This window comes from Myotis davidii, unplaced genomic scaffold, assembly GCF_000327345.1.
Source record: "Myotis davidii unplaced genomic scaffold, ASM32734v1 scaffold509, whole genome shotgun sequence".
In the NCBI taxonomy this organism is placed as follows: domain Eukaryota; kingdom Metazoa; phylum Chordata; class Mammalia; order Chiroptera; family Vespertilionidae; genus Myotis; species Myotis davidii.
In genome coordinates this window covers 754,649-764,760 of record NW_006382996.1, presented here as the reverse complement: position 1 = coordinate 764,760, position 10,112 = coordinate 754,649, and the positions used below count along the sequence as shown (strand labels likewise).

Genomic DNA, 10,112 nt, shown 5'->3' with positions numbered 1-10,112 from the left:
AGGAGGGGGCGGGGGTGTGTAAGAGGAGTGGCAGGGTGAACAGATGTGCTCACTCTACCTGGGCCAGAGCTGAAGCTGTAGTTAATTCCGGCTCCTGTTTTGTAGGGAGGGTCTTAGTTCCTGACGGCCCGTTTCCATTTCCCCACCCCAGTCATTAAAGCCGTTGATGACCAGTTTCTGCTGGAGGAAGGGACGTCTTTGTCCTTGGGACTCTTCCGCTTACTGCATATCGCAGGGCTTGGGTCGGGTGGAGCGCTCTGTAACGCAGGCCTGATTACCGCGTACGATTGGCGACGGCACCAGAAGGACTTTTCCTACGGACAGCAGGCCATTAGTGAAAACACTGGGTAGGATATAGTATTCCCAAGGTCATATGTCCAGTCCTACTATCGGATCACCCAGGTTTTTTGCTGTTGCTCTTAAGTCTACTCTATCCAGGAGAAATCCCTCTCATTTCGGGGGGCCCTTTACTTGACTTTCGTTGCTTTTTGAATCATGGGAGTATTGTTGCAGGTGATGGTGCTTTCAACTTCAAATTGCCAGTACTTTTGTCTCTGGGTAACATGGCCCTTTAAACAGAGAAACTTGTGCGGAGGGAGTCCCAGCCCTCTAATCCTAGCAGGAACAGTCCCACAAGTGACCTTGACTCCTGTAAAGAACGTATACTTTCTCTCCTGCAGGCAGCTTAAAGCTGCCAACATCTGAAGTTAAGGAAGGTCTCAGGGTGGTTTTAGCTTGCCCTGTGTTATCTTGCATGGTTGGCAGATGAGGTGAAGCCTGTAGGATTTGCACTGGATGGCAGCTGGTTCTTTGGGTGATACTTGTCTTATTTTGACTGTTGGCTTCTCCTCCTGCCAGGGAACAGGGTAAGGAAGCCTCTTGGGACATGAAGCAAGTTCTAGATAGTGTTTTGGCAGAGTAGGGAGCACCATAATTAGTTAGTGGCAGAGCTGCTGCTAACCCAGACCAGATGGTCTAACCCTGCGGTGAATTTGAAAAAGGCTTTAGAGTTTACCTTTTGAAAATATTTTGTCTCTTAAGGCTCTGAGGAAGCTCAGAAGGCTTTTGGGATGACAGGACTACATAACTGTAATATCATTTTTATTTTGTTTACTTTCCTATTACAGATGGACTTGAGGATCCCAGAAACATGTAAATAGGAAGCCATTAGAAGGCTTTTGACCCTTAAAACTAGCAAAACCTAATGACTCAGGACTGAAAATTTCCTGGTATCTAAGCAGAAAGACCAGGATACCAAGAAGCCTTTCAGCATTGCTAGCACCTGCCTGAGCTTTCCAGATTACCCTGCAGCTTATTTGGTACTCAATTTTATTTTTGCTATGAAAGCAGGCTTTAGAAGGCAAAGATAGTCTTCTGACCTAGGAGAACTGACCCATACATACCACTTTGATTCTCAAGGTCAGGTATAGTTTCACTTTTCTGAGAAGAGATATTTTTAAACTTTGCTAGGAGACACAAATGTTAGTCATTCTGTTGTTTAACCCTCCCCACAATCATGTAATTTAATAAACACTTGAGTTGGAGAGGTAGACTAATTCAGAACCTTGATATTGGCTTCTTGTTTATCCAAATGAATTCATACTAAGTAATGGCTTTCCTATTAACTGTTGGTGGCTTAGCTTTGTGATGTAAATACTGTCTTTTCTCAGGTGATCTGAGCTGGGAATTGGAGTAGGGCCATCAATACACTCTGGACTTTTTTTTTTTTTAAGAGAGGAAGGGAGGGAGAGTGAGAAAGAGAAAATCAACTCGTTATTCCACTTACTTATGCATTCATTGGTTGCTGCTTGTATGCACCCTGACAGGGATCGAACCTCAACTTTGGGGTATCTGGACGACACTTTAACCAACTGAGCTACTCGGCCAGGGCCACTTCTGGACTCTTTAACACCAAAGTGACTGAGCCAAACCTAGTTATTTACTTTACTATTGAGAATTGTTCCTCCAGACTAGGATATTTTATAACTTTGAGTAAATCAATCCAAGAGTGTTTCTAGGTTGTTTCGAGACCTTTTCAAGACACTTAAGTTAATACCAATAGTTCCTTTATTGCAGACCTATATCACTGCATAATCTCTCCTATATAAATCCTAGGCTGAAATTAGATTCAACAAAACTGAAGTCGGTTTTGTCCTGTGAAATGTTACTTGGGCTTAAAGCCCAAAGCTTCTTAAAGCACGTGCTCAAATCTCTGCCTTCACTTTGATTATTAGCCTACCCAAAGTAATGGCTATTCTTCGATTCTTACTAAATGGACCAGAGATGAAAGATGGAGAGTAAAAGCTCCTCATATGCTAGTGGTGGCATGATTGCATCTGTTCTTCATAGTGGCCTTTAGATTGATAGCAGGTAAGTGCCTGGATGTGGGGAGCAAGGTGAAGTAGGTAATCAGAGGAGGAAAGGCTGGCATTCCTAGTTCTTAGAATCCAAGTGGGCAAAGGCAGGAAACCAGACTTGGTGGATTTTTCTAAAAACACACACTAATTCCTTCTGCCCTGTTTCAGTGCTTTATGTGATAGAGTTGAGTAGGATGTGACATTTAATTTTATCAATAGGTCTTTCTTAGGATCTGACTTGGACTGTCTTTTTCAGTTCTTCCTTCAACTGCCCAAATTCCTTAGATTCCTGTTTTTCTTTTTTAATATATTTTTATTGATTTCAGAAAGGAAGGGAGAGGAAGAGAGAGATAGAAACATCAATGATGAGAGAGAATCATTGGCTGCCTCCTGCACGCCCCCTACTGGGCATTGAGCCTGAAACCCAGGCATGTGCCCTTAACTGGAATCGAACCCGGGACCCTTCAGTCCACAGGCCGACACTCTACCCCAGCCGTGGGCAAACTACGGCCTGTGGGCCGGGTCCAGCCCATTTGAAATGAATAAAACTAAAAAAAAAAAAGACCGTACCCTTTTATGTAATGATGTTTACTTTGAATTTATATTAATTCACACAACCCCTCCATCCATGCTTTTGTTCTGGCCCTCTGGTCCAGTTTAAGAACCCATGTGGCCCTCGAGTCAAAAAGTTTGCCCACCCCTGCTCTACCCACTGAGCCAAATCAGCTAGGGCAGATTCCTATATTTCTTTTAACATGAGATCATAAAGGTCTGTAAGTTCACAGTAGACATAATCACCTGGGATGTGGGGTGCTTGTTCAGATTACACATTCATGAATCATACCTTTAGATTCTGATTCAGCAAACATGGATTGGAATCTGGAGACTCATATTTTTTCAAGTACCTTAGTTGACTGAGGGTGCTCAGTGGTCCTTTTCTCTTGGGCCACATGCAGACATTTTTTGCAACTTTTTTTGGTTAATCCTCACTGAGGATATTTTCCATTGATTTTTAGGGAGAGTGAAAGAGAGGGAAAGACAGAGAGAAACATCCATGTGAGAGAAATACACTAATTGGTTGCCTCCTGCATGAACCCTGACCATTCCTGGGCTGGGGAGGAAGGAGCCTGCAACCAAGGTACGTGCCCTTGACCAGAATCGAACCCGGGACCCTTTGGTCCAAAGGCTGATGCTCTATCCACTGAGCCAAACTGGGGAGGGCTCTTTTTTGCAACTTTACTGAATGTTTATAATGAAACTTAGTGAATATTTGGATTTTTTTAAATTAATGGTTATTTTAAAAATTGACTTCAAAAATGACTTTAACCATTTTGGGCTATTAGCTCTAGGTTTGTTTTCCTAGGTCTTTTTTTTTTTCTTCCAAATACCTTAGGGCAGCAGTTCTCAACCTTCGGGTCGTGACCCCTTTGGGAGTTGAATGACCCTTTCACAGGGGTTGCCTAAGACCATCGGAAAACACGTATTGAATATATAATTACATATTGTTTTTGTGATTAATCACTGTGCTTTAATTATGTTAATCTGTAACAATGAAAATACATCCTGCATGTCAGATATTTACATTACGATTCATAACAGTAGCAAAATTACAGTTATGAAGTAGCAATGAAAATAATTTTATGGTTGGGGGTCACCACAACATGAGGAACTGTGTTAAAGGGTCGTGGCATTAGGAAGGTTGAGAACCACTGCCTTAGGGAAAGTTTCTTGTAAATCCCTCTGGCAAAACATTAGAAGCTAAAACTTGTAAGAACTAGTAGAAGTAAAGGAACAGTTTCTGGTTTCTGAGAGAGGAGTAGTTGGCAGATCCTATACACTTTATTCACTAATATACACTTAATGTGACATATAATAAGTAGGGGTTCAGCAAATATTTGTTAAAGAACAGTAAGGATTTCTACTGAAAGTAGAATTAGAACTCTTTATTCTTTTCTGAAGCTGAATTGCTGATTTTTGCTGTCTCCCTTGCCAAATGGCTGGCAAACTTTTAGGGGAGAATCTATTAGAAAATGACAGGTAGGGTGAATACGGAAATTGTGAGTATGAAGGGAGTCAAAGTATGAAATCTGATTACTCTGCCTAGGCTGTTAAGTGGCCTTTTACGTGCAGGCAGACTTCTAATATCACCATTGTGAAACACAGATGTTAAATGGCTTAGTTCTCTGACCTGGTTCTGGGGAGAGAGGAGCCTTTGTCCTGTGTGTGTTCTTTTTTCCTTAATGCAGGTTGTTCCTTCTGCATTGGAAGCCTTTGTAGCACAAGATTTTTCCTAGCAGTTATTAATGCATTATGTTTGCTTCATCAACTTAGTTCTGCTAGCTTGACGAGCTCTGATCTTCTGTTGATGAAGGACAGGGCTCTATTAAATTCAGAGCATCTTTCTCAAGCTTTTAATGGAGTTCCTGGATATGTGTCAGGACAAGTTCTGATGTGTGTCTGGAATGGAGGATCAAAGAAAATTTTGCTTTTCCCTTGTAGAGTAAGGATCCTAGGTGTGGACTAGTAATAATAGGTCAAGATAAGTAAGAGGGAAATGACCATATTATTGAGTAGGTGCTTATCCAAATATGATTTTATGTTTGCCAGAATTTGGGGGAGAAGAGAGTAGTTTTAGTTGATTTTTTAAAGGATTTATTTATTTATCATTTTAGAGTCAGAGGAGGGGGAGGGGAGAGAGAGAGAGAGAGATTGCCTCCTGCATGCACCCTAACTGGGGTTTGAACCTGCAAGCTGGGTATGTGCCTTGAGTGGGAATCGAACCTGTGACCCCAGTGCACAGGATGATTCTCCAGCCAACTGAGCCACACCAGCCAGGGCTTAATTGATTTTTATCCTATTCCAGAAATACCCGAAGTATTAACCAGCAAGTATTTGGCAGAATTTTCTGCATATACTATTAGTACTTTTCCTCCCTTGGCCCTTTAAGGTAGAAGGTCTTTTCATTATATTTTTTCATCCTAGCACATTTGAGCTACAGCCCACTTCTATCAATAATGGCAAACTCAGCCAAACCGGTTTGGCTCAGTGGATAGAGCGTCGGCCTGCGGACTGAAAGGTCCCAGGTTCGATTCTGGTCAAGGGCATGTACCTTGGTTGCGGGCACATCCCCAGTGGGGGGTGTGCAGGAGGCAGCTGGTCGATGTTTCTCTCTCATTGATGTTTCTGACTCTCTATTCTTCTCCCTTCCTCTCTGTAAAAAATCAATAAAATATATTTTAAAAAAACACACACAAAAAAAACAGACATTGTCTTTCTAAAAAAAAAAAAATGGCAAACTCACTAGCAGAGTTCTTGCATGGTGGCAGCAGGTTTGAAAAAGCCTCTTAGTAATTGTGACACCCCCATCCTGTAGAGAACCTGGCTGTTGGACATTGTGAGTCAGGTCCTTATCTTTGGAAGACGCTCTCTCCATCTTCTCATGAAGGAGCTGACCTAATGAGTGAGGTGACTCCCTGATTAACCTGACAGCTGCTGTTCCAGTAGGGTGACTCTACACGCGGCATGCAATCAGAAACCAAAAGCCCAGTTGCCACACCTCCAAAATTGGGGGAGGAGCTGGGAGGTGAAAATCTGAGATGACTCAGAGGTTTGTAATCTGCCTGTCCCATCAGTGAGTATAGCCTGAATGTACTGTACAAAGCTATTCAGGAGCTTTCTTTGGCAGCCAGGAGGTAGATGAAATGAGGTGTGTAGCCTTGGGTGTGACACTCCTCCATCATTTTAGAATCATTTGCTCCGCTGATGGAGATTACTGTTAGTTAAATTTGTTTCCTCTCTCTGACTCCTCCCCTTTTTAAGGAGGACCTTTCTGTTCCCAGCTAAAGAGAATTATCCATCTACCCCTTCCATAGGCGTGACTGCCTGTTTCCTGGGATCCAACTACAGGGAAGAGTTGTGATACTTGAGGTAGTAGGTAATAGGCCAACACAGTCCTAAGAAACAAATACTTACTGAACTCAGTTATGCAGAAAGCACTGTTCTAGATGCAAATTATTTTATACTAGAGGCCTGGTGCACGAAATTCGTGCATGGATGGGGTCCCTAGGCCTGGTCAGCGATCAGGGCTGGGCCGGAGAGGAGGCGGAAGGAACGGACGCCAGACGTTGATGCTGCCATCATCGGCACCCCACCACCTCGCGGTTCCCTGCCTCCACCCTCCTCCTTCCCTCGCCACCCCTCCTCCTTCCCTCGCCACCCCTCCTCCTTCCCTCGCCACCGTGGCGGGCGGGTGGCAGACCAAGTTGGGCCTGCTGACCAGGGGAAAAAGCAGGCCATGGGAGGTTGGCTGCCAGCCCCAAGGAGGGAGCTGGTCCTCGGTCCTCCTGGGAAAGGGGCTACATCTGCTGCCACCCACCCCGGTTCCCCCATCCCAGCCCGGGGGCCGCGGGAAGGGGCTGTGGGAGATTGGTTGGCCGGGGAGGTTGGCTGTGAGAGTGCACTGACCACCAAGGGGCAGCTCCTGCATTGAACGTCTGCCCTTGATGGTCAGTGTGCGTCATAGCAACCGGTTGTTCCGATCACTTAGATACACACATACACACACACACACACACACACACACACACACACACAGACTAGGGGCGCAGCGCACAAATTCGTGCACCTTGAAAGGAACTGTGGGCTGTGAGGCTGCAGTGGGCACAGGGGTGGGTCTCAGCCCATCCTCCCGGCCCCTCCCTCCATGGCTCCTAGTCCCCTGTCTGCCGGCTGCCACCGCTCCCATGCACTGACGGTGCCAGTGCCAGCAGCGGGGGCAATTGGGGCCAAGAGCAGGTGCAAGTGCCAGGCGGAACTGTGGTGCGCGGGAACAAAGAATTTTCAGTAAGCACCAGAGGTTCGCCCTGATGACAATGACCAGTGCCCCGTCTTGGTCTGGTGCCCCTGCTCACCTGTTCTACCATCCCACTACAGCCAACACCGGCCATGTTCCATGCTCTGCTGCCTGCTGCCAACACCCGCTGTGTTCCATATGCGCCCCCTGCTGGTCAGTGCACAACATAGCAGCCGGTTGTTCAGTTGTTCCACTGTTCGGTCTATTTGCATATTAGGGCAATATATATTAGAGGCCCAGTGCATGAAATTTGTGCACTCGGTGGGGGGGGTCCCCTCAGCCTGGCCTGCACCCTTTCGCAGTCTGGGAGCCCTTGGGGAATGTCTAACTGCCAGCTTAGGCCCACTCCCTGCAGCCGGACATCCTTAGCGCTGCTGCGGAGGCTGGAGGGGCTCCCACCACCGCTGCTGCGCTCGCCTGCTGTGAGCCCAGCTTTTGGCTGAGCAGCGCTCCCCCTGTGGAAGCACGCAGTTCCTGTGTTGAGTGGGATCGGGCCAAAACTGGCTTTCCAACATCCCCCGAGGGGTCCTGGATTGCAAGAGGGTGCAGGCCAGGCCAAGGGACCCCATTGGTGTACAATCAGGGCTGGGGAGGGACGTGGGAGTTTGGCCAGCCAGGGAGGGGCCACGGGAGGGCTCCACGATGTGTGTGGCCCGTTTTGCTTAGTCCCGATCAGCCAGATCCCAGCAGCAAGCTAACCTACCAGTTAGAGCATCTGACCCCTGGTGGTCAGTGCACGTCATAGCGACTGGTCAACCGGTTGACTGCCCCTGGTGGTCAGTGCATGTCATAGCAAGCAGTTGAGCGGCCTTAGCATATTATGCTTTGATTGGTTGAACGGACGACCGGACACTTAGCATATTAGGCTTTTATTATATAGGAATAGTCTACTTGTCTACCCTGAAGTTGGCTTTATTATTACAAATTTAGAGATGCAAAAACTAGTGTAGAGTTTCAGAATAGGTCTCACTAAAGTGTGGCACTTTGGCATGTAAATTATTTTGAACTGAAGCCAATCAAGACTCTACAGGCTCACAAGAAATTTACTTCTCTCTTAAATAATTTTAATTAGGGGCCTTGCTCATAATGAAAGTTATCACCAGAAATGACTTTTTATGACCTATCTAATTACTGAACATATTTTTTGTTGTTGTTAATCCTCACAAAGGATATTTCTTCTGTTGATTTTTAGAGAGAGTGAAAGGGAGGGGGAGGAAGAGAAGGGGAGAGAGAGAGAGAGAAACAGTGTGGAAGGGACACATCAATTGGTTGCCTCCTACACGTGCCCCAATCTGGGGCTGTGGATCAAACCTGTAACCCAGGTACATGCCCTTGACCAGGAACTGAACCTGAGAACTTTTTTAAAAAATAAATTTTATTGATTTTTTTTTCAGAGAGGAAAGGAGAGGGATAGAGTTAGAAACATCGACAAGAGAAAAACATCGATCAGCTGCCTCCTGCACACTCCCTACTGGGGATGTGCCCACAACCAAGGTACATGCCCTTGACCGGAATCGAACCTGGGACCCTTCAGTCCGCAGGCCGATGCTCTATCCACTGAGCCAAACCAGTAAGGCCTGAACCCAAGACCTTTACGTCCATTGGCCAATACTCTGACTACTGAGCCACACTGGCCAGGGCAAACATTTCTTAGAATCCTTCTCCCTTCTGAATGCCTAAGATGATCCTTAGCCCAAAATGTCAAATATACCTCATTTCCCCTTTTTGTCTTTGAACCTCCTATGTATGTGGGGTCTCTGACTAATGTACGTGAGGTTCTCATGTGTATGTATGTATTACATTTAGTTTTTTCTTGTTAATCTGTCTTCCGTAGATTTAATTACTAGACAAGCCAAAAGAACCTGGGAAGTTAGGAAAAAGTTTCTTCCTCTCCCACAGAAGTTAGGTCACATAGCCAAGGTAACACAACAGGATAGTGGCAGGATCTGGATTTAGGACTTGATCCTTGATAACTCCAAATTCTGGGCTCTTTACATTCGATCCTTCTGCTCCCTTGCTTAACACTTTGGACCATGTGTCAATCTTTATTATTCATGTGAGTCACCTAATGAGCTTGTTAAAGGGCAGACGTGGATTCCATAGGTCTGAGGTGAGGCCCAAGATTCTGCATTTCTAAGAATTTCCACGTAATACTGATGTCATTCGCTAGGCAGTCATATTTTAAACATCAAGACACCTTTACACCTGTATTAGACTTTGAGCTAAGTAGCTTCAGTGTTATCCTAAATATGGAGAAGTTATTTGGCTTTGGGTGTCTCAGTTATTTAGTAATGGAGCTGAGGCTAGAACCCAGATTTCTGTTTCTAATTCCACATCATGTTCTCTGACTTCTACATCATAGGTAAAGTTGTCCTCACTTAAACTTTCCCTATTCTAGCCTTTTGAGTGGTCATACCAATGAATTGCTGACTTTAAAATGTTTCTGATTTCTTTAGTTTATCTAAGTTGCAGGGTTACCTAAAAATATGACTAAACCTTACACTGAAGGGTGTGATAAGGTGGCCATACTGTTTCATTTTATAGATTTACTAGAGACTCGGTGCACGAAATTGGTGCCTGGGGCGGTCCCCTCAGCCCAGCCTGCACCCTCTCCAATCTGGGACCGCTTGCTCCTAACTGCTCACCTGCCTGCCTGCCTGATCGCCCCTAACTGCCCCCCACTAGCAGCCTGATCACCCCTAAATGCAACCCCTGCCGGCCTGGTCGCCCCCAACTGCCCAACCCCGCATCAGCCTGGTTGCCCCTTACAGCCCCCACCCGCCGGTCTGGTCACCCCACGCAGCCTGCTGTTCAGTCTTTGGTCGTCCCTCACTAATCCCCCCTGCCGGCCTGGTCACCCCACGCAGCCTGCTGTTCTGTCCGGTTGTTACTGTTATTGTGAG

At 45.8% G+C, this 10,112-nt stretch overlaps 1 protein-coding gene across 1 annotated transcript in view; it reads left to right on the top strand.

The window, feature by feature from the left end:
• The window catches only part of CS (citrate synthase), a 33,167-nt gene that overhangs the window by 505 nt on the left and 22,550 nt on the right, over positions 1-10,112 (top strand). The window lies entirely within an intron of this gene.